The sequence below is a fragment of the Trachymyrmex cornetzi genome, unplaced genomic scaffold, assembly GCF_001594075.2.
Source record: "Trachymyrmex cornetzi isolate Tcor2-1 unplaced genomic scaffold, Tcor1.1 scaffold205, whole genome shotgun sequence".
In the NCBI taxonomy this organism is placed as follows: Eukaryota; Metazoa; Arthropoda; class Insecta; order Hymenoptera; family Formicidae; genus Trachymyrmex; species Trachymyrmex cornetzi.
Window position 1 is genome coordinate 1945735 of NW_017296691.1, and position 23125 is coordinate 1968859.

At 38.4% G+C, this 23125-nt stretch overlaps 1 protein-coding gene across 1 annotated transcript in view; it reads right to left on the bottom strand.

Moving 5' to 3' along the window:
* The window catches only part of LOC108759806 (Krueppel-like factor 6), a 344813-nt gene that overhangs the window by 302960 nt on the left and 18728 nt on the right, over positions 1–23125 (bottom strand). The window lies entirely within an intron of this gene.

Sequence of the window (23125 nt, forward strand, 5' to 3'; positions counted from 1 at the left end):
TCTAGAAAGTTGAAAGTATGTTGGTGAATTTTTAGAGATTTTTTTTATTATTTTGAAGAGGTGAAAAAACGAAGAGATTTGAAGTGACCCTTGATGGTATGGATGAGGCACCAAATTGTAGATGGTATATGGTAAGGGTTAAGATTCAGCTAGACCGTTTAAGGCTTTGATTATAGTTTGTTATCACATATACGATCCTATAATATATTATATTATATATTCATATTACCTATTTCCAAATTTACCGAAATCCGTAGACCAAGATATTTACATCTCAAACGTATTCCGGCTGAATTAAAATAGATGCCTCTCTTTCTTACCTGAAATATAAAAAAACAAATTGGTTATTTTCAAATCGTATAATTATATTATATTTTCTACTAATAAAATATTTTTAAAAAACATTGACAATTGCATATCCGATGATTTCTGTATATCTTATAAAATCGTCAGAAAGGAATAATCAATGCGCATAAAATATTTGTTAATTATACAAAAGAATTGGATCGAGTAATGAAACGCAAAAATAAAATTACAACGTACGTTTCGATGGAACAATGTAAAAAGTCGATGCCCTGCGAGTTAATCGATTTCATGGCCGATTGGAAAAACAACGACGGAAGCGGCCGGTGCGCGCGCGCGGGTTTATAAATAATCGCGATACCGCCCCGCGTGCGTTCGTCGGAGTATAACGGACGGCCGCGCGTGTTCGCAGCGTTAATAACGGTAAGTAACGTGGAGCATGGCAAGAAAGACAGGGATGAATACGCCGCGAAACTCGTGACTGATGGCGGTTCCTGCGATCCACTTTGTCAGTCGCAGCACCGCCATTGCGAAACCGCTCGCTCCGCTCTGAAGCAACAAAGTACGCGGCAACAAAGTGCGAAGCAACAACAAAGTATACACGCGCGACACATTACTCGCAACGCGGTGCTCTCTTTCATCCCGGAAGAATCCCGAAATCTCTCGACGCGGCGTTCGATTTGTCAAACTCGCCCTGGTGGCTCGCGACGACCGTTCGAAATCTCGACGAGGCCGAAATGCAGATCTAGCCAATTACTGTCCATGACACAGCTATAAATCGCATCTGGCTTTTAAGTTAAGATGTGGTATAACTTCAACTTCACGGATCTTCGCAGAGCCGCGTTTTACATTTTATCCCGATTACTGTGATCCGCTTTATTAACCCGTTCCACGTTTAAAGTCTCCATTTGCATCAACCGATTGCAAAAGCTTAGCTTGATGATCCGTTATCTTTTTTAAATTCTATGTACAGTAAAGCAAGATGATTTGAATCAAAGTTAAGCTTAAAGATTATTTGCCATTTTTTGAAAAAAATCTTTGGATTTAGACATATTTATAGATATTTGTAGATATTATAACAAGTACGACTCTCAATATATTAAACCTCGTCGTTATTTAAAGTTTCGAAAAAATTTAGAATGCAGCGCTAAATAATTATATGAATTATAGCAGTGTCGACGCGACAATAGGGCTTTTCTAAATTTCAAGTGGAAACTGTATAATTCTGTCCCCGAAACTGTCACGAATCCGCAATCACGTTTTCCTTGTCGGCAAACATAATAGAGTTATTCTCCATCTAATTAATCGTCATAAAGCCGTGCAATTACGTTTTTATATGTTTTTCACGCAGGTTTTCAAGAACATTACAAAGCATAGGCTGCCAGAGCAAATCCAGTTGAGGTGTTTAAATCTTTTTTTCGGAGTAGCAGAGAAAATAATTTTTCAACGTTTCAATTAAGCGAAAGAAGTCGTTGACTGACGGCTCTTAATTGAAATAAAATCGACGAGCGGCTAGCGTCGAAATTAAATTTTTGTCTCAAACAAAGATTGACGGTGCCACGAATAAACGGCATTTGCGAGCGAAATGCTTGTAAGCGGAGCTGTTTAATTGCCAAAATATCATTGTGCATCCCTCGCGAGGGAGACGGTACGGTAGTAGGAGAGGAAAGTTAAGGGGAGGACACAGTTGCAAAGTCGGGGAAAACTTTGTCGTGGCGCGTCGCGACTCACTCCTCTGCTGGTAATTGTCCCGATCCATTTCCGGCGGCACGGGGCGGAGAGCAAGTGTACCCGGTCCCGCTCGCTCGTTATACGGCAGCAGCATCGATTATTCCCAATTATAATAACAAATGCAAATCAAGAATAACGACTCGGAAGCCCGACAATAAAGTTTCCCCAGGCGCTCGTTCGTGCCATTCGCGTACGAACGCTACCGGGACTTGCTACCGACACTCTTTCCGTTTTCTCGTTCCGGAAACGGTCATATCGATGAATCGACCATCACCATTATAACAAACAAATTAAATCGGGCGCAAGCGACTGTCAATTTTTCTCGATTTTTACAGTTGCATGTCGCCATTCGATTAAGAATATATGTTTTAATTGCGACAAGTAAAAATTGGATCATGCGAGGCAACAACAATGCGGTTATAGTAATCGGTAATACACAACGCGTCAATCACGAAGGGATCAATTAAGCAGCTCCAACTATGCCCGTGCCATCGACAATCTGCCCACACACGAATAATTAATCAGGTTTCGATCGTATCAGACGCGCAATCACTGCACCGGCGGTCATAACCAGCGCTTTGCGACCGTGCGCGACGTGAGTTTTATAATTAACGAAAGCAAAATTTTATTATGCAAAACGGGACCGTCCCAATTTTCGAAGTTTTACGGCCGGTGACGATTGATCGGGCTACCCGATAATTACGCTTAATTACGGGACCCCACTTCGGCGGTTGCCCCGAAAATAACCTTTCCTAAAAAGTAATTGCCTTGCTCATGGAATTTTTACAGCAACATTTTATTATGCAAAATGCAAATGCATCGGAGACTACCTACTCGTTATTCTCACAGCAGAGAAGCCACAGATGCTCCATGAATGTGCGATTCGCACGAAATATAATATGTAATAATAACAACGAGCTTTGAATAATATAAGGTTTCAAATAGATAGGAATTATCAGTAACATGCAAAATGATCGAATTGAATTAAACGTGCTAGCAATCTATTACATTTACCAAAGTTGTGTGCTCAATCATTGCAACAAGATATATACGTTGAAAAAAAAGTATTTAATAATAACTGCCAAAATGTTTTGATTGACGTTATTTCGTTAAACATTTGATAGCTATTATCAAACTCTTTTTTTCAGTCTAGCGTACAATATAATAAAAATAAATAAAAAAGACGTTGATATAAAAAAATAAAGTAAGAAGTACAATCTTGTCAAAGATTAAAAGAGAAAAACATAAAACGCAGTCCGTGATAGCTCCGATTAGCACTACTTGCATTTATCATGCTTTCGAGTAATATTCCAAAGGTAGAGCGATACAGGGGAAAATTGCGCGAGGTGCAGAGACAGACGAGCGACACAACGATTACGGCGAATAATCGTGATAATCGTCACGGGACCTGCTGCCGGAGTCACGACACCGGCCAAGCCTGCCGATGGCCGAACCAAGCAGAACTGAATATTCATTAGTGATGATAATGCTACACGATCCTCCCCCCCCCTCTACGCTGTTTCCCGTTGCAGCAAGCTTCGGTCCAGCAAAATCCCTTCCTCTCTTTCTCTTCCTCTCTCACATTCTCTCGTCCTCTCATTCTCTCTCGCTTTCCCCTTCATCTCGCACCTTCCGCTTTTGCTTCATCTCTGCCACTACTGTTTCGTTGCAACGCGAATGCACACACGTCCGTGTACGCGGTATCATGTGTGCGCGCGCCCTATCCGTTCCCTTCCAACAAAACGGTGCACCGGCTTTGAATACGGGACTGATTATTATTCAGAAAGTATAACGCTCCAAGGGGAGGAGTACCGGGCGAATCTAACTCGATTACGTCCTCGCATAACTCGGGGTGAAACACCCCGGGTCGCCTAAGGGCGACTACAGCGCGGGGCGTCGGTTCTTTTTGAGAGATTGCTCCCTGCGTCGCGTTTCATCTACGCACAGGAAAATCGTGATAAGTCGCTCTGTCGCGACGAGAAATGGCAACCAGAACGTGTCACGAGCAGCGTTATTTCAAGTACAATACAACGATCGAGCATAAATTAGAAACAACTCAATTCCGTTAATTCCGCAGAGCTAATTTTTGCGAAGGTTTGCTGAAATTGTTTTCACCGGGGATTTAAAATCGCTGGTACTATACGATATCGCGAATTTAGATTTCACATAACGCGACCGTGCGAAAATATAAGCCCCATGTTTATTCGCGATAATGGAAACGTGAGGATTAATGTTGCGGTTTCGTAGAGTCTCTCTCTCAAAATTTGAACTCGACGAAATTATAGTAATTTCAACCAGTGATTTAAACGAAATACTGACAAAGAGAATTCCGTCGAAGAAGAGATACCGATATTGAAGTTGTAATTTGGCTATAGATTTCATTTCATTATAGTTTTATTATATTTGGTTTATAGCATTATAAACAATATTTTCCTATTGACAGGAAACGAAAGAAAAGTTAATTGAAAAGTTAAATTATATTATGAATAATTTCGATGATTAAAGTTTATTTATGTAATTTTTAGCGTAATATGGATGTATGTAAATAAACTTTGATTTTTTTTACGAATTGCTTAATTTATGTGTAAGTTTTCGGACCTATCATGCATATATAAAAAATGAATTCTAGATTAATTTGCACTTGTAATATAATAAACTACAGTGACTGCTATATTTGTTAATCGGAATGATAATGTTCGAGCGTAAAGACTAAAACAAATATTATCTATTCAAGAACTACTGTCATATACTGACCAAAGGAGACAAAGTCTGAGAGGAGCATAAGTCAAAACCAAATGCAGCTAATTCAGTAAGAGTTACTATTCTTGCACTTCTGACTGTCGCGAAATTGACGGAAATGACTGTACCGGTGCTTAGCAATCGATGAATCACGATTGTTCTCTGAATCATGAATGATAATTACAATGAGAAAATATGAGGAAATACGTAAGTCCTGATAAAACAAATTATTCTATGAAATGAATAAGTAGTTATTCACCGCAGTGTATAAAAAGTCATTAACCTTAACATATAAGATTAATTTAATACGTATATAATAAATAATAGTATCAAGAAAATAATATTTTCTTATTCCTTAATAAAACATATTCGATAATATATGTGTTTTAAATAATCTGTGTATATATAGTTTAAGGAAAAATAAGACTGCGTATCATAAAATTTAAATAAAAAGTATCATCCTTTTTTTCGAACAAGACCATCGACAAAAAACAAAATGATTGTGACGATAAAACAATTTCATAGAACGTTCAATATTTCACAATAGTGTGTACAGTATGTATGCATATATATGTTCAGTGAAACGCAATCAATCGGACACAAGACGTTTCGTAGTCACGTCGAAATGAAGAAAATGAGATTTTTCGAGAAAAATAGTCTTTTTTTACTCTTAAGTGAAAACGATGCAACCGAGGTAAAAGTGGAACGGAGGCGTAAGGCACACAGAAATTTATATCGGCAAGAAAGTGCAGGACACGTGGCGCACGAAAAGGGAACTGCTGGTGCACGCGTGCGAAAGGAAACTTGCACGCGCGTGCACGTGCACGCAGTCAATTCCGCTACAAAAATATAACACGATTACGCGATTCAGAAGCATGTTCGACCTAAATACGTACAGCAACCGACGCTTTCCAGAAATGTCCTCCGTCGTGCGGAAAAAACGTAAGCTCGAGCGAGAGCAGTTCCGCAACAGCGACGTAAACGCGACCATAAATCGCTCGTGTTCTCGCCGTGAAATTATCTGGATTTTTTGGAGCTTCACGGTGACAAGGAAATTCCAAGATTTCTTCGCAACTTCGCTCAGGGTGCTTCACCCTATACCATTCCATTTTCATTCCCTTACAGTCAGCAAACCGATGAGGAAAGACAAGACTCTCTCGCTCTCTCACGTATATCCTTTCTACGTGCAAGCACTCCGGCAAAAATTGAACAAATTCTCGACGCGCCGAGACTTCCCATGAAAAGAAGCAGCGTGCGTGCGTGTGAATTTAGACCGGCTATGTTTCATTTAACTGGCTGCGGCCTCTAGTTAAATTGACTCTTCCGCCGTCTGACTCGAGAATAAGAAAGGTCTGGAATATAATACAAAAGACTTCAACGAGACACGATAAAAATTTGTTTTAAAATTTTTTAATGAAATACCATAGCAAGCCGTTCAACGGCTAAAGCGCGTGAGTTGTCTTGAATTTAATAATCACATTGCTATTCGTTTCTTAGCAGTAAGAATGATATAAGCGCAACAAATATCTGAAGAACTCCTCAAACAATTTAAATTTTACGATGTAATCAACTTTGTAAAGGTGCGACCGAACCTAAAATTTATATTTGCAGGAAGCAGTTTGATCATATTACGCGATTATAAAACAGTGAAGCGTATCACTGAGCTATTATTGTATGTGTGTGTGTGTGTGAAAGGTATGTGAAGTATATAATATTTGTAGTAGCATATAATTTATATTCTTATCGATATACCTTATGGATGAGTAGATAATTCTGATGTAAAAGAACACCGTAGTTGCAGGTTTTAAAAAGAATAGCGCCACTGTGTTGATCAATTCACTGATTATCAGGTAATGATCGATCGTTTAACCAGATTGTCGTGAAAAAAATTCAATGCCGCGAGACACAGGCGCCAGGAAAACAAGCGATTATGTTCACAACACGATAGCTGTCAATTGGAACTTCATATAAGATAGCATCGATGCGGATTAAAATAATAATACATACACGGAGAAAATTTTATATTAAGTTTTAATACAATTTTAAATTACACTTTACTATGTCTTGTATTTTCGATGGACCATCTCAACATGATTCCGACATAACTTTTATTATGGTAATACTAATTTTTATCACATAAATAAAGTAATTTTTGTTAAAAGCCAATGCGCTTAAGCCATGTTTTAACATGAAAACAATTAATTTTTACTATAGTACGCAAACAAAATTTGCTAGGTATATATTTTTTACTTATCTTTACAATATTAACTTTTATTCAACAAGTTTTGATTATGTAATACAAAATTTTTACTATGAAAATGTGTAAAAATTACGTTGCGATAGTGTTTTTAAAAAAATAGATATAGCATTTTAACTTATGTGATGACAGTCCACAGCTACTACCACATTATAGTAATTTTAAATATAAAATTTTCTTCATGTAACGCATTTACCGACGAAGCTCAATACACGAATTATCAAACAAAAACGAGGTCAATAAATAATTAATAAAACGCTATAAAAAAAATAATTTATCTTATCAAGATAACATATGCGATCTTACTTTTCACTTGTCTTAGAAAAAGTTCAAGACAACCTACAATTTAAATAAAAGACGAGAGAATAAAATGGTACGTCGGCAATATTTGCAATATCATTTCTCGAGTCAGGCACGCGTATCCCCCTTTCCCATTTGCATAAAATTGCAGTTACATCTCGGCAGACACGTTTTCCTTTCGCGCCGCGCAATACGAATGTCCCGCAAAATTTCTGATAGTAAAATAGTTCGATCCCTCTTTCGAGCAACGTCAGCAGAGAGAAGAATGGAAACCAATAACGAGACACCTCGATTCTATTGTACGAGCACATCTCGCGAAATATTACACGTGTGAACGGACAAAAATATTGCGTTTATATTAAAAAGAAGACGTTCTAAGAGACGCTGCGATTTCAAAACAATCATCATAAGTGCTTTTTCTATTCGTCGATGAATTGACAAATAATATGTTCTCAATAATATTCTTTATTATTTGTTTTAAAAAATAACGAATCATTATAATAACTCCCCCCCCCCATGTAATAATCTTTATTATGTTTTGCAGTAAATCTATATTTGTAAAAAATCCGTAACAAAAAAAATTAATACTAAAAGCTTGCTCAGTACACATCCTTATTTTAATCGAAATAAATCTATTCGTTATTTGAATAAATAAATATGTAATCTTTTTCACTTACGTCATCGATGATTTCACCGGCAAGTAGCGCAAGATGAAAATATGTTGAGTCGCGACATTTAAGTATTACATGCGAATGGTGGTTAAGTAACTGACTGTTTTATACGAAGCGTATATTCAAGGAAAACCTGTTCCCGTGCATTCTCCGCCATTGTCCGACAATATCACGGCAAATGAGGCACGAATCCTAACTTTATTTTCAGACGAGACAAAAGCGGACTCTACGCCCCTTTTCTTCTATGCTGTTGTGTTTCGTGAAATTAAAATACTTCAATTACGCTACTCTCGCCGTTTACGCTCCGAATACAATGATGCGGGATGGTGCTTCACACAAAATAACAATTGTATAAAAGTACCCTCTAATTTCTTCCACTCTTCGCGTGTACATGGCAGACTAGCTTCAGGATTCTATTTTCCTAACCAACGGAAAACGCAACCAAGCGTAAAAAACGTTGCGCAAGGCTACTTTAAAGCGTTATATCAAATTAAACTGTTATGTTGTATGCTATATCAAAATCACTGATTTAATGTGTGATAGAGTCTACACAGCTTTTTGAAATACGTAAATACTTAACTATATATGACTGTATACCTCAGATTCGATAGTAGATAGTAATTTCAAAGATCTTCTGTTAGATAAATAAAAAGTTTTACATTAACGACATTCAAAGTCTTAATTGTGATTAAATAATTGTATAAAAAGTTGTTGTTACATATCAAACATAAACATACATTTTACGACATCCCTTTACCGCGGTTGTTATCTACCAGTGGTATTTATTCTACGTGATTTGTTTGTCAAACGACAAAGCTAATACCATACAGCGAATCATTTTGTTTGGTGGAACATAACGTTTCAGACTACACGATTACATTACCGAAAGCTCGACGTAAATTAGGCGGGGAAGAGTAAGAAGACGAGATGGCAGCAGCACGCGGACGTAAATCGTCGCTACGATCGAAGCAGTGTAGCAAGGGTAGCAGACTTCATGCAAATCTTATCGTCAGTACGAGACCTATGTGGAAGGGTAGAGGAGGCGAAGATGGCAAGAAGATTGGCCTGGGGCCCTGGGAGAGTGCGGTGTCGTTCCTTATCTGCAGCCACGAGCGCATAAATGCATCCTAACGGATGGGTCCGAGAGCCGAGCGCGTCCACGAAGGCCCTGTCACACATCACATTGGCACGCGAACGCATCTACCCACCCTACGTGATGCACAAGTACGGGTAGGTACTCGACAATACCCGGCACATACAGCACGCGCGTATACACATAATAGACAAGAACGCTGGGTACGAGCAACGAGACGAGGAAAACGGAGGACGACGCCCGCTACATTGTTTCATGAACATAATTTGCACTATCGCGCCGTGCAGCCCGTAAATTCTGGCGCGAGTCGCGGTGCTCACCCTTGTCCTCCTCTTCCACCCTCCTGGCGGCGACGGCATTTGAATATTTTTAATATGCAGCGCACGAGGTCGGCTAACTAACCTCATATACTATCTCACTGGAATAAAGGGAGACCGAAAGGGGGATGCAGTGCATCTACACGGCTTCTTTCCCCTCTTTCTCCCTCCTCATCCACCACTTTCCCGTTTCTTTGTCCTTTGCATGGGACACGCACGCGCTCGTTCTCTCCTCTAGGCTAGGTTGCCCTGCTAGCCAGGTTGACTCTTCTTGCACGAACCAAAATTTTGGTTACCTTGTCTTCCACGCCTCCTCCTTACAACACGTTGACTGACCGGAAGCGGTAGAATCACAAATGCAACGCCGTGAATCGCGCGAGCCTGCATCACGCGATGCACCGACCGCGACCAACGAATTCTCTGTGTCGCTCCCATCCTCTGACTTCCTTGTTCCGGACCGGTCACCGGAATTTTCCTAGCGGTGCGGTACGAGAGAATTACCGCGGTGTTGCACCAGCTATTCCGCAACGGTATGTCGGAACAGCATGAAAGAAGAGGACAGGACGCAAGGATGCGTGACTGCCACGACAGACGGTCCGCAGGATCATCCTTGTTGGCAAACAAATTTATTCGGAACGACCACTTTGATAAATAATCGATTCTAAACATACATTGACGCATATATATATTTTGCTAAAGTATCTAAAAATTTAGCTAAATACAGATTTAAAAATAACTTTGTTTGGACAATTAAAATAATCATGTATAACTCTCAAGCTGTCAGAATGTCAAAATTTTTTGCAGCATTCTTCATTATATTTGAAATTTTTATGCAATTATTGTGATGGTTTAACAAAATTATTTTCAGATCGGTATCTAGCTAAATTTTTAGATACTTTAGCAAAACATTCTTTCTCTCCATGAAAGTTATCGGAATACTTCCGATATCGCGTTTAAAGCAAAGTGTGTTTACACGTAAAATGTGATAATCTATATCTACAATTGTATACAATGTATAAATTATGTTTCACCTGTCACCTGTGTAAACAGTCTATAAATCTATGTTTTCCAAAAAAATTTTTTAAGCAGAAGAATATTATCAAGCATTCGATATCTCGCGCGCGAATACGCCATTATATCACGGCGCGCTAATGAGCATACGCTTCTGCATTATTTTTATGCAATTATATGAGGAAACTAATGACGCGTTGAGAGAAACGAAAATGTGCATAAATGCACAGAAAAAAATAGGACATTACTTTGAGTTATGTAATAAATGCAATATGATTACTGCATTTCATGAGATAAGCCACTGTCGGATCTCATTTCAAAATATGAAAGTTGAAATAACAAGCGTGCTTGTTCCATTTGATGGTATAATTAAGAAATAAAGTCACACATACTATACTTTGCTGTTTCATTATGTCTACATTGCACGAATTATAAATACTTCTTGCGCGTACAATAATATTTTTACTCTGTATCATAGAAAAGTAAATAATATATCCCTCAAGTTAACTAACGCGCTTGTTATATTTTTTCCACTATCTTACTAAAGTTTTCATAACGGTATTATGTGTGTTACGTTGTTGCAGCGCAACAAAGGACAAATCCGGTATAGCGAGCAATGCTGCTCGTATATGTCAACTAAACCTTCAAGTTTGTTTTACAAAAAAATAGAGATTACGAAACCAGGATAATGTTTATTATTTAACTTTCTCTAATTCTTGCAAAAATGTATACATATATATATAATAAAAATTGTACAAAAGAAAGAAAAAGGAAAGAGATACTTTTATCCTTAAGAGTCAGATAATATAGTATCAACGATAGATAAATTATTTCCCGGAATTTCTTAGGAATTTATGCTTCTATCTAAAGATACATATAAATTCTACGTTCTTCCTCCTATTAACATATACTTTATTTTCTTCCTATAAAATATCGAATGTATATCCATATGAATATATTAAGAGCGAGATGAAGAACAAGATGAACGATCAGTGAATCGATCAGGTAGTGGAAGGAAGCAAGAAAAGCATATTATTGCAAAAATAGCCCACTGTCGATAAGAACGTCTGTGGTCAGAGGATGCACAGTTGTCGTAGCAAAATCGAGAGAGAGAGAGAGAGAGAGAGAGAATGGGCGGGGGAAAGGGGGTGGAGGGCAAGAGAGAATTCATTAAGATATGAATAATGCGTCTGCGATGCCAAGGCTGCTGCCGAGAGCACCACCATGCATACCATGGCCTGCCCAAGGCATGGGCGGAGGAGCATGGCTAAAATTAAAGCGAATTCGCTCCCTCCGCAACGTGGCTCCTGGGCGAAAACGCTCCACAGTACTCACGGTCGCCACGTGCTCCTCTCTTCGAAGAAGAGAAAAGAGGAAGATAGTGAAAAAAAAGATCACGGACGAGAAAGATTCTTCCCGTAAAAACATTCGAAAAAGAAATTTAAAGTCGGCGTTATTATCCCATGAGTTATTCGATATAGAAAGTCAGTTTTCAGTCAGGTATCGCATAATGAAAAAATTCTTCTAAAATTCCTTCAACTATTTTATTAAAAAATCATTTCGAGTAAATTGTTATGAAAGAATGAATATAAATGGAGCGTTTTTTTATACGCGCTTTAGCACGGAAAAATTCTATCTTAAAATTTCTATCTTACCATCTTTGAGAGAAAAATATAATAAAAGAATTAACGATCGAAAAAGTCTGATTTATTTCCTCTGATCGTCGCCGAGCAATATACTATATGTACGATGCATTCATCGTGTTCTGCTAGATATTCGATTCTGTTTGCGGTGTTTCATAAGCACAAGGCTTAAGTGCATGCGCAATAAACGACGCGACGATATCTCATTGCATCATAGCCAATCAAGATGCGTCGAAGACGAGCGCGCGACTTTTCTAGCTCCGTAAATTCTGAGAGATGGCACAATTGCACGGTCAGCGAGATGCGAGATATCCTTAATGAGAAACGCATCAGGATTTATCTGTCGTCGTAAAAATTGCTACGAGACCGACCAGAGACTACCGACGCGATGCAAAGAACGTGCCGGGACTGCAACGCGGTATAGAAACGATTATGGCTGTCCGTGTGTCTCGAAAATACATGTGCGATAATTCGCGCTAAACAAAGCGAATAATGTGCGCGCCAGACGAATTTTATGACCGTCGTGCCGCAAACGCGGATGCGCCTCACGAATGAATTTTTTTATCGACAACGCACTCCTTTTCGGCGAAGAGCAATTTCCGACGACTTTTAGGAAGGATTACGATGATAAAGATTGAAGAAGACGTTGCCAAATACGCGATAATATTTTACGAGAAGTAAATCTGCGGAATTTTTACGAAATCGAAATATTTACGAGTTGTACCTTTTTCACTAAAATCAAAATGTTCGTAGTAACTGTTAATTGAATATATATAGTAACTCCTCTGAATATAATAACATTTCTTATATATTAATATATGTGTATATTTATCATTATTATAATAAATATATAATAGAGAAGTGCACAGTGTGTACTAAATAATTTATCAGTACATAGTGCACCTCGACTCTTTCCGTATAAAATGAAAATAAGTTGTGATAAATCTCGAAAAAACGTTAAGAAATATGGATGCGTGTTGGTAAATATCAATATATCGGTTTATATTTTAGAGAACGTCATATTGATACGTGCCTTTTACCGCCGTGAAATGTCTACCGAAATATTTATTTATAACACGACGCTCTTCCAACTTGTCAAATATTGGAAAATACTTCTTCTCCACAGTCAAGACCAAGTGACAGTCGAAACTCCACCGTATAAGATCGATCTCATCCGCCAAACCGTACTTCCTCGCAGAATTTTATTCCTCGTCAGTTACGTAAAACCACCAGAACAAGGAGTATTTTTCCAGAAGGATGCTCCGATAGACTCGTCGATAAATCGGTGTAAAAAAAAAAAAGGCTTTGCGTCACGCGTATGCACGAGAATCGCGCACGGCTCGCGAACGGCGGTAGCTCGAAATACCTAGACCCAGATCCACGTCGTGCCGACAACGACTGTCTGTAATGCCGGCTTGTGTATAGGTGGCATGTAGCAGGCATGCACGAGGGTTTTCGAGTATCCGTCGTGGATGTGTGCCAGATGTCTGCCAAAGCCGCAACTCGGGATATGTTGTACGTCGCGGTAGCCAAGAAGACCCAACAACTCTACCGAAGAAGCCGATGACTGAACGACAGTTGGTATTAACCACGCGCGACGAGGGAGATATACGGCTACCGAAGAACACGATTGTATTTGTGTGTGTACGACCGGAGGAGAAAAAAGTTTCGTAAATCTTCGACCACGATATTCTGCGGAAAATGCCGCGGCTGTGGAAAGATATGCGTCACCGTAGGCATTAAAGGAAGAATAAAGGGGATCGTGATGTCACCAACCACGTGACATGGGAACTGGAAATTCTTGAGACAATGCGACGCGTCTCGACGTCGCCGAAGAAACTTACGAAATTTTCGTATTTGTAAACGTATAGAATAAGGTATAGAGATAAAATGAGAATACAATGCTTGGGCCGAAATTCAAAATGACGGCAGACGTCCTTTTCGCAAGTAAAGATCTTATTAATTTTCGCTGATTCTTAATTGTTAACAAAAAAAGACATTAGCACACAAGACAATAACAAAACCAATTTTTTAATAAAAATGATAAATATTACAATAATAAATATAATCCATTGTGGCTCATAAATAAATGCTAATATAAATTGCTGAACGTCTAAAAGCATCAAACAATTCTGGAAATGTATATCACGAAAACATTCAACACATGATTATTTATAATTAAAGAATAGAATGCTGTAACCATTTTTATTACAAGTTCGTTATTACATTACATCCGGAACATTTACAGAGTAATTCGATAAAAAAAAGTCGTCAGTTTTAAATATCCAATAATATGTTCAATTAACGACATTCTACAATACGATGGAATTCAAAACGATTATAGAATCAATTTGTTATCAGAAACTTAAATTCTGGATACGAAGAAGCTGTTAACCTAATTACGTGAACCATGCGTATCCTCGTTGCAGTACTTACGTTTCCTAGCGGCATTAATTAGCTAATTGACCGAGTCGCGCGGGTAATTAGGCATCGGGTGACTACGCCTACGAAAATAATGAAGGTTGCAGCCGTGCGTAGGAGGCGTCGACAGTAAAAACGCGAGAAAATGTGGCACTGGGAGAAAACATCGAGAAGAAATGCCTAGGCGGCGAGTGAGGTGGAGCCGGATGGGAAAAGGAGAAAAAAAAAGATGAGGCGCGAATCGTGAGGCGCATCGTTCACAAAGGAAGAAACGGGCGTTAGATGAGAGAAGAGAAGGAAAGTTGAATAAAGAAACGCAGCGCAAAAGTCCAAGACGTCGGGCAATACCAGCACAAGGAGGAGGAAGAAGAAGAAGAGATCCTGCTCTCCAGAAGCAGTCGACGACTTTACTCGAGATATTAATTTCTCGTTAAAACTCGCTCGCCAAGACTCGCCAAGAGGAGGAGACCAAGACTGCCTTGCTTCGAAACGGCACGAAAGAGGAGTCGGAACGGCGGGGAAGGAACGGTGAAGAGACATGCCGGCAAAACGGACGGCAGGAGGAGACGGAGTGAAAAAGAAGGCGGTAGCAGCGACGACGGCGGGAGAAAAGTGCCGTGGAGAAACTCGTTGCGCGTCTCCATGGCGAGGTACCGTCTCGGCGAAGGCTCTTCGCCATGGTGACGCAAGCGACGATCTCCTTTCTCGCGTCGGGGAAGTAATTACGGCGGGCGAAGCGACAGTCACCTGAGAGCACTTTATCACCGGCCATCGTAATCTGGTGCGCCAACCGGACAGTTCGGGGTCCCGAGTCGCGGCGATGGACAATTTGCAGCACGAATAACGTGCAGTACGCCAGTTTAATGACCGTCTGTACTTTTGTCAGCACCTTGTGAAGCCGTTGCAGGTCATTACTAATGTCGCCAGATCGTCTTCGTGATACTGCTGGTTGACACTTTGTTTTCAAATCGTTGGCTGCAGCATAGATCATGCTGAGCCCTCGGATCACTTTGGTTTTCAAATTTGCGGAACTAATTTTTATTTATTTTAAAAATACAACTACAAAGGCATATAATATAATATGCCAAATATATATTCCTTTACCGAGAAAAAAGTTTTTGATATTTGTAATTGTGATAATTACATATTATTATAATTATTATTATTATTTGAATTATTTTTATAGTAATTTCAACAATTTTTATGGTTATAATGACTATAATTATAGTCATTTTAGATTGCCCACTATGTATATTGCTAAAACTATACATAGGTTATTATAATATTACTAATTTTACAGCAGTAATAATTAATCATAATTGTAGTAATATGTAATTATAGTTATAAATACTAAAAATTGTTCTCTCAGTGTAATATTTCTCTTTTTAACTTATTTATAATTTAATTATAATTTAAAATAAATGTTCTTCCTTTTTGAAGAATCAAACAATTGAAATTAACTACATTTGTTCGAAATGCCATTCTGCGTCCTATTCAATTGTTATGTGAATATCAATTATGGCAATAATGGTTAATTCGAAAATGGGTTGCACAATTGCTCGAAGCATTAATACTTGCGTGATTAGCAATGCTACAAAAGAACGTAAGGGAATAATGATCGCGAGCGCTGCTATAATCGCCGCAGGATGTCACGGCGTATTTCAATTCGCCGCCTTCGCGTTCACGATGTCATTAAGGTCGAGTCGCATTCGTTCGCCGCGGGTTCGCCGCGTTAAAGCGGGATTCGTCGCGCTACGACTTCGTTACCATGACAAACGCAGTGCAATAACAATAACGGCTATCGCGGTACTTTCCGCGGCTGAAACGGCTGATTTTACTATTGCTCGTCGTCGTCGCGGCGAGCATTTTTACCGCGCGAGGACCCCGTTCAGACATCGATACAACGGTCATAATTTACCGCTGGCCAGCATTGATAGCCCGTGGACCATCATAAGGAATTGCCAGCCGATATCGCATAAACATCGGATATCCTCAAGGAAGAAAACTAAAGTATAAAATATAATTTCGACCTTTTCCTGTTTACTAATTTGTATGATTTCTATCATACAGAATATCTTCAACTCATTATCGATTTTTTGTGTTCAGTATTAAACATAGAGATCATTTTTAGATATTTGCAGCAAACTCTGGAATCAAAATTATATTAATTCCAAAAATCTTGTATATACAAAATAAATATTATAGTGGGAATATCTAAAAATTATTTTCAAGGCTAATCTCATCAATTAGTAGATAATGCAAGATCAAATGTAAGAAATCTTTTGTTACTTGTATTATTTTGTAATTATTTTCATTTCGCATCCAATGTTAACATACGCTAACTTGTTTTCAAACACATACCAGGTTATTCAGAGATGACCGATCATGCCAGCGTGAGAATATAATTTATATTTTTCTTCGATGACAAATTTTCCGTGAAAGGAAGAAAGAGCGGGTCGTGTGGACGAATATGACGTTATGAAAAGCACGGCGAAAGAGGAAAACATTGGGGCACAAGAAGAGAACGAGAGCCGGGACGAGCGAAGCGCCGGAGCGTATACGCCAGCCGGGCGGAAGTACGGAAAACGACGACCGGCCTCTTTTTCCTCCATCCGGTTTGAATTACTATCATCCCGCCGAGCATTGTCTATTGTGGCGGAGAATTATTTTATTATCGCTCGGTCGGCCGGGTTCAAATGCTCTCGGAGGGGGCCTACGAGAAGGAGACGAGGACCGGAGAGAGGTGCGGACGGAAGACCCAGTACGCGAGAAACGACTGTGCAGCGATTCCACAATTTATTGATCTTGCGAAGGAAAACCACAAGTCCACCTCGAAAAACCAGCGATAATTTATCAAAAAGAGTCGATACCGTAAATTAATTCGTTAATTCTTTAGTAATACATTTAGCATAATTTTCAGTAAATTTCGATGTCGTGTGTAAGGTAAATGTTATTAATGCGCGGTGTATTAATGAATTATATCCTCGAATTTATCATTCCTATATTTCATTCATGCAGAGCTGGGGAAAAATTGAAATAAAGACAGCTGCGGAAATATTTATTTAAAGGAAGGATCTACGAAAAATACTATTTGGAATAAATATTTCGCGTAGCATATGTAAAACATACTATTTCAAATAAGTATTTTGCATCGTAAATGTAAAAAAGGCAAATAGTATTTACTATTTACATCGACGTTTACTTCAAATAAAATATTTATTTGACACATTTCGTTATTTCATAATTAAACAAAATACTTTTATTTTCTATTCTTTATTTCCTATTTACTATTTCCTATTTCTAAACGGAATGAAATAGGAAATAGTAAAAGTAAAATAAGAAGCAGCGCATATTTCAAAGACATACACACGGGGTGACTCGTACATTTTGTATGACACCCGTTAGTAGCAGAAATGTCCGGATGATTGGAAAATGTATAAATGCCTCTCATAATTTTGAATTTGTTAATTTTGACAATATATATATTTCAATATTTTAGTATTAAGACTTCCGTTTCGAAATAACCTCAGGAATCTGTTACTAACGGGTTTCATTCCGTTTAGAAATAGGAAATAAAAGTATTTTGTTTAATTATGAAATAACGAAATGTGTCAAATAAATATTTTATTTGAAGTAAACGTCGATGTAAATAGTAAATACCATTTGCCTTTTTTACATTTACGATGCAAAATACCTATTTGAAATAGTATATTTGTATAGACGCACCTTTTAAATAAATATTTCTATTTAAACTATCTCTATTATTTCGCTGCACAGAAAATATGTATTTACTATTTTCTATTTCAGCTAACTATTTTCCCCAGCACAGCCGGGTTCATGTCACGTAAAATATAAAAAAAGAATATTTCCATTAGCATGAAAAAAATACAAGATATATTTGAGAATGAAATTCCAGAAAACAACTCTTTATGTTTCACTGAAATCTTATATACCAAGCGTGTTTCTTGTAATTTTATACTTCGTTGAAATCTTATGCCAAACATTATACGTTTTAAATCCACCAGAAACTACGATAATTTACCGAAGAAAAAAGACGGACATTTACCTTCGGAGATAAATGGCCGGTATTTTTCGAATCATACGAAAAACGCGACGATGGAAAGAGTCACACGGAGAAAAATATCGCGCTCCATGCCGCGTGTTTAATTACACCCAGTGATTTTATGATTCCTGGGACGATTTGTAAGGACGTTTCCGCGTAGCTTCGCACGAGAGAGGCGGAGGTAGATTATTAGTGAGGTGCTGCAGAAGCACGCCAACACTAGCTGTGGTCTCGCATTTTTACGGTATCCACGAGGGAAGCGTGTGCGCGGAAAGGTATCTGACACTGCCTTCTACTAAATGTTTTTTGTGATTTACAGTCGTGTAAAGTTACTGCCGCGCATCAATTTCGCCCGGTGGTGTGGCTGTGGTAATAAAGCTGATACCGCTGTCAGAGCTGCCAAGATATCCTTGCCAGCAAATTCGCTACTCTTATAACTTCTTCCTAAATTTATTAAATTACTCGACCATAAATGATAATTGTTGATGCAAGCGATATTTTTGGCAAATGGTTAACAGACGTTTACACGACTGTTTACATGACTGTTACTTATCGAATAGCGATTGCAACTGTGACACAGTTATTAATTATATGCGTAATAGTTCTGTCAAAGCTGGCAATATGTTTCCTGTTAGTAATTAGATTGCTATCTCAACAAATACATACTATATTCAGACTCCCTCTCTGTATATACATCATATACGGTATAATAAACAGTTCTCGGTTACATAGCTCAGTACATTTCAGTAATTTGCTCCGTAAGTGTAAGCGTGTCGATGTCACGTCGATGTCGCGACACGGGAATCCCAAAGTGCACCGGAAGCCAGTAACGTCATATGCTCATCCGGCGCGACTGCAAGTCGACCGATAATAGCTTTAACGAGCATTAAGAGCGCAGCGTTTCGATATTAATTAACGTTGACGCATACGTGCGTGCGCATAAAAATATATCCATCCGTACTATCGCCATTTGTTAAATCGATGGAATCGAAAATATCTGCACGCCAGTCCGGTGCGCATTTCCCGTGCGTGCGTAGCATTCGACGCCGCAGCTCGTGCACGCACGCTTGCACGCGTACCGAGAGTGTGCGGAACACGCGGCAGAAGTGCAGAAACGTAGTAACGAGCTTGGAGCACCGTAACGAAAACATTGTGCCGCGTCTACTACCGTATCGATATCACGCGTGTATCGTATTTCACGGGGGACGATGATCCACGCATGTACGCACGGACGCACGCGCGTATATACTCGCGTGCGTATCGGCCTGCACCAAATTAAACCCCCCGTAGCTTCCTATCGCGTTACAACTGTTGTGTCTTTGGCTGCTGCTGCGTTTCGAGCAGCAAGTTCGTGTGCGAGTGAGCACGGTACGATTGATATCGGATACGGAATGAAAGTAGTAATTCGTCCATAATCCTGGTACTTCGAGAAACAACGTTGGTCGTTGTCATTTCGTTTTTATTTAACGAGCAATGATACGATAAGGGGAGATACGGGAATTCAACCGTGGTTCCCTACCTCTTATTCCATCTCTTCACACATGCGTACAAAATCCTGTTATTATTACGCATACGTCATATACGAGTCGTAAACCGAGTGCCGCTATTCATGCACAGGACGACTTCGATAGTAACGTGGAAATATTAATCCGACTGCACGCGAGAGGCACGATTTGTGCCCCTGGGTCTTCTCTTCTGAATGGCACGCGATATACGCTGGGTACCATGATGAAGGAGGCTTTATTATCCCAATTAAATCTCGGTGACAGCCAATTCTTGTGTTAAGAGTCGAAGACAAGAACCGTTATTAAAATTTATGTGTGGTAGAGAATTAAATAAATGTTCAATTGTTTTATTTAAAAACAAAAAAAAATCTATCACTTTAGAGCTCGAATTTCTGACGACTCAAGTTACTTTCACGTAAAGTTTCAAGTTTCTCAAAAGTTCCGAACAACTGTCGTTCTATATCAATCACCAAGACACGGGACAATAAATTGTAGCCAATACAAGAAGTGAATTGCATTGTACTTACTTCCGAGAAGTAAAGCCGTGAATAAAATTTAATCTCGTTTAACATAAAGAGAAGGCAGCTTATGCAAGAGTCGGTAAGACATTTGCTAAACGTTGTTTCAGGTGTCAGTAGGTCAGTTTGATCAAAAGTGGTATTATCATTGATGTTATACGATATACCGACGCGAGCAATCATTACGGTATCCGCAAACGTTCATGTGCATTCGCATAGTATACGCGGGACAGGGCTAGCTGCGTACGTTGGCAAGCGATCAATATCTGTTTTCCAACTTCTCGTCTCGATTCCAGCCACTCCATCCGTCCATGTCGTCGCCGTTGCTGTTGCCACGTATGCGGCGACCGCGAATGCAGTATCTCTCTGACAGACGAAGCATCCGATGACGAGAATGTCCCGCGACGGAGACTTCGATTCAATTCGAGTAATTAACATTTTAACAAACGGCAGATAACGACAGAGGAGGAATAAAAATGCTAAAGTATTGCTCGTATAATTCGACCATTCGAAAACGCACACGTATTGATTGCTCTATTAGGCTCTTATTACAACGTCCGAAGAAAAAATAATCTATAAATGTATGTTATACTGTTCAGTTAAGTGTTGAATAGTCGAATGTAACACAGATGCTAAACCATTGTGTTTCAATATCAGAAAAAGGAGAAAATTTTAGTAGATAGAACTTTTAAAACTTTTAAAGCTTATCTTTCTTAAAGATTAAAAATTGAGTCCCTCTTTTCCAAAATTGGCTCAATCTTTCATTCTTTAGAGTGAGATTCCACTCCAAAGAATTTAGAGAGAAATATTTGCAGTATTAATTCGCACGAAAATCTTTACAAGATATAAAATGATATGTGAAAGCAAGATCTACGAAGAAAAGTTATTATAATGAGATAAAATGTCAGTTGGGAAAGTAGAAATCTTTAGAAATATTCATCTACTTCTTAACAAAAAAATTACAGCAAAATATCATCTAATCACTTGAAGCTTCTAATTTGAAATAGAATTAAAACATACTCGATGCGTAGTGCATCCGCAAAGCGGATGCAACTATCAGCAGATGAAGAAATCTGTATGTACGTGTGTGTGAGAGAGAGAGAGATAAACAGCGTGTGAAATATGATAATTACATTGCATAGATAACATCAAATAATTGCACTTGGGAATACTTAAATACACATTTTCAATGATCCAGCAGGCGTTGAAACTAGTGTTGCGGCAAAGGGGAAACTGATTACTCATCGAAGTTTCACCTAATTCGCTACTATTGAAATATTAATAAAATCGACGTATTTAATCTATCCTCTAGATGAGTCGAGCGGTAAAAGGCCAAACGGACACGAGAGATAGCAAATTATCTAACGGATATTTACGACATAATTAACAGATACCGCGTTAATTAATTATTAATACACGCTGCTAGTCCTACACCTTTAACGACCCATGCATAAAATTCGCAAATTTTGTTATCAGAAAAAAAGTTATGTTTTCCTACAGATTATACATTGAGATCCAAGTGGTTTCTACAGACAATGAGATAATCTTCGCGATAACGAATATTGCGATGAACGATTGGTATGAATAAATGACACGCGATTTTTTAAAAAATATTACGTATATTCATGTGTAATATTCTACATGAAAATATGTATAAGTATAGGCAAATTTTTTAAGTAGGTAAATGTAAATATATTATATAAAAGCGTGATTTTTAAAAATATATTAGTATATATCCGCAAATTAAAAAAAAATGGCAAGTAATTATGTATATAAGTACTTATTTAACAATTTACAAAAATTAGAAAAAAATTGTTTATTGGCCACGATAGCTATCTTTGGAACTATTACACGGTCACGCTTCTTCTATAAAGAGCTCCTATATATATAATATTGTTGTCAATATTGAAAGAAATGACAGTCTCGTCTTGTTGCTCTTTGGCTCATTGTTTATTAGAGAAATTTATCGGCTGTGCTTTACCTCGTAATAACACGGCGCACTGATTTATTTAGATCTCATTCATGAAATTAAACGCGCCGGCTTCGTACGTGCACACGGTCGGCAGACGCACATATATACGATTGGCATCGTGTTCGTCTTAAACGTCCCCTGATACCGTACGGGAGAAACACCGATCGCACGTTCGATAACTTTCAAATGCGAGACAGCTTTCCAATCTAGTTCATTAACATCAATGATGCTCCGTTACGGCACAAGTGCAGCGCTCAAGATATCCCAATGATACTCATTCCGTCAATTCGATATTGATATTAGGTATTAATATCTGATATCGCATAAGAAAAACAGTATTAAATAGAACATGCATTATATGTGCTAACTTTCATAATTTTTTATGGCGAAAGCCTCTTCTGTAATTATTACAAGCAATACCATCGACTCAATTGATTTTTTTCTACAAAAAATGGAGACTTTCCTTATAGGAAAACTACCATAGTTGAATATAAAAAAATAGGAAAACTACTGGCGTTGAAGTGTCATAATTTAAGGCAAGAAATATAATGAATTATAAAAAAAATCTTATTCAGAGGTAA